We start from the raw sequence: 2,594 nt of genomic DNA on the forward strand, positions 1-2,594 counted from the left end.
GGGAATGGGATGCTCTGAGAAGGAATGGGATGCTCTGGGAGGGAATGGGATGCTCTGGGAAGGAATGGGATGCACTGGGAGGGAATGGGATGTTCTGGGAAGGACCACAGCAGCTGATGTGAAGAGATGGGACACCTGCTGAGCTCATACCTGTTCCCTGCTCTGCTAGGATGAGCTGTGCTGGAGACAAGGGCAAGGCCAGGAGTGCAGCCAAATCTCTGAGCTCCTGTGCAGCCCCCAAGCAGCTCCTCTGCATCAGCTCCAGGAATTCAAGTCCCTGCGGCTGCTCCTAGCACAGCAGCACCATTCCAGCCTCTCCTGGACCTGTCCCAAGGAGCAGGTTTGTCACAGGGACACGGTGGGGACATCACTGGGGTCATGGGCTTTCCTGATTTTCTGTCCCAAGCCCCCAAGGATGAGGTCTCTGCTGCAGGCAGAGCTCGCTGCTTGTCCTTTATCCTTTAGGCTTTGCTGCCACCAGCTGGAATAGTTGATTTTCGTCATAAATTGGTTTCAAGGCTGATCTTTGCTCTCCCAGCCCGTGGTAGATTGGGTCTCCCACCACACACAGAGTTTATCCCCTGGACACAGTCCCAGCACATCAGATGGGATTGGGGTGTCAGCTGGGAGGATAAAACCTGCTGTTGGGGTGAGCAAGGGGAGGGGATGAGCTATGAAATTTAAAAGGATAACAAAAGAAGGGATATGGAGGTCTGAAAGGAGCTGGAAACTAAGCTCTTAAGATTGGGCTGGGATCTCCCACCGAAGCTGGACCTGACTGCAACCAGCTGGGAGAGCTGCTGGGATAACTGGGATGTCCTGGACTCCCCTGGGCTCCAAGGGCTGGCTCCAAGTCATGCTGGTTTCCCTTTAGGATGCACCTATGGAGAATCATGTTGCAGCACAACCTGAAGTTAATCTTTTTTTGAGTCTTATAAGATATTTAAATAATTTCCTTCCTGTCTGCCTTTCCACATCACCAGCCCAAACCTGCTCCCAGCAGTGAAAACAACACGGTCAGAGGACTCAGAAAACACCCAAGTCTGGGGGTTTCTGCCTTTAAAAAAAATAAGATTTTTGTTTCAGTTGCTGAGCTGAACCACAGGACAGGTCTTTTCCTCTCCTGCCACCCTGGATGGCTCCTGGGGCTCCTGTGCAGGAGCTGAACATGCAGAGCCACAGTGAGTCCAGGGCTGAGCGTGGGGTGGAGGATGCACCAGCACATCCTCAGCCACTCCAGACATTTGGACAGCACTGGCAGGAACTCAGCTGGAATTTCCCTCTGGAGGTTTTCCTTGCCCTTGTTCCTTGCATCAACTGCTCTTATCTACAATTTCAACAGATACAAATGAGATGAGACATGAGATGCATATTTTTCAGCATGGGGAAAAACTTCTCAAGCATCTTCAGGTCCAACTGATGATTGTTTTGTCTGGTGAGGGTGGGACAGAGCACAGCCAGCACATACCCCCAGCCCATGAGCTTGGAAAATAAGGCTGGAAATGACTTCAAGAAATCACCACGAGGCTTTATCTTCCTGTCAGCTGAGCTGCAGCAAAATGACTTTAATCCAAGTGTGTCAAGTTCCGTGTACTTAAACCCACGTCACTGCACTTCCGCAGCTGCAGCTGCCACACTCTGCCACCCTGTGCCAGCCTCAGCTGCTCCTGGGACAAGCTCAGGGCAAGGCCACAGCCTGGCAGCTCTCCAGAGGGTTTTCCAGGCACTCTCACAAGTGGCTGGGAAATGAAGCTCAGCAGTGAATTGGCAAACTAGTTAGTTAGGTGTGGAGTTTGTGTGCAGCCTGGGGAGGTTTGGGGTCAGGTTTTTGGCTGTGCCACACATTGATGCACTCACAGACCTGTGCAGGATTCATTTGTGGGGATGGAGCCTTCAGCCACCAGCCTGGAGGAATTCCTGACAGTGGGAGCTGAGGCTGAGCCAGGAGAAGTGTGGGTGTCTCTGAGCTAGAGAGTGAGGAGGAATGGGAGCAGCCCCATCTGCCCTGTGGAGGGGTGCCCTGAGCATCCTGCATCCCACCCTGTCCTACATTCCACATCCCACTCTGGAGCCTGTATCCCACCCTATCCTGCATCCAACCTCCTGCCCTGCATCCCATCCCAAATCCCACATCCTGCCCTGCATCCTGTTCTGCATCCCACATCCCGTCCTGCATCCCACCCTGTCCTACATTCCACATCCCATCCTGGAGCCTGTATCCCACCCTATCCTGCATCCAACCTCCTGCCCTGCATCCCATCCCAAATCCCACATCCTGCCCTGCATTCCACATCCCACTCTGAATCCTGTATCGCACCCTATCCTGCATCCAACCTCCTGCCCTTCATCCTGCATCCCATCCCGAATCTCACATCCCATCCTGTCCTACATTCCACATCCCATTCTGGAGCCTGTATCCCACTCTATCCTGCATCCAACATCCTGCCTTTCATCTTGCATCCCATCCTGCATCCCATATCCCACACTATCCTACATCTCACATCACATCCTGCATCCCACCCTGCATCCCACCCTGTGTAGCATCCCACATCCCTGACAGGGAGCCCAAACATGCACATCCCGATGGACAATGC

Source organism: Acanthisitta chloris, unplaced genomic scaffold (genome assembly GCF_000695815.1).
Source record: "Acanthisitta chloris isolate BGI_N310 unplaced genomic scaffold, ASM69581v1 scaffold12935, whole genome shotgun sequence".
Lineage (NCBI taxonomy): Eukaryota > Metazoa > Chordata > Aves > Passeriformes > Acanthisittidae > Acanthisitta > Acanthisitta chloris.